This window comes from Sinocyclocheilus anshuiensis, unplaced genomic scaffold (genome assembly GCF_001515605.1).
Source record: "Sinocyclocheilus anshuiensis isolate Anshui unplaced genomic scaffold, SAMN03320099.WGS_v1.1 scaffold603, whole genome shotgun sequence".
Lineage (NCBI taxonomy): Eukaryota > Metazoa > Chordata > Actinopteri > Cypriniformes > Cyprinidae > Sinocyclocheilus > Sinocyclocheilus anshuiensis.
In genome coordinates, this window is record NW_015551055.1 from 227,054 (window position 1) to 227,500 (window position 447).

The following is a 447-nucleotide window of genomic DNA, read 5'->3' on the forward strand; positions in this document are numbered from 1 at the left end:
TAAGTAAAGGAAACTGGATTTAAAATAAAAAAAAAAATGTTTTTTTTTTCATCTTTTCAGAGAGAAATTATCTTGGGCCAAAAGAGACAGAGAGAGAGAGAAATCTTTATGTCGTTTAATACATTTTTTATTTATTTATTTTTATTGTACTTTATCTTGGTTTTATTTTACTCTGTTGTTTTTAAACTTTTTTTTATTCCATTTGTACTATTACCATTTTGCCTTTTCTGGCACTGCTTTTGCAATCCAAATGTACAGGTTTGGTCATGCCAGTAAGGTAAATTGAAATTGAAAGAGAGGGACAGAGGGATAGAGAGAGAGGACATGAACTGAGGTGGGGTTGGAGGGGGAATGTTTTCTCAGACAATAATGTGACATGGCACACGTTATTAATTCTGGCTGAATGGACAGCCTGCCCCGCCATCTGCTTGGGTCACCCCCACTCAC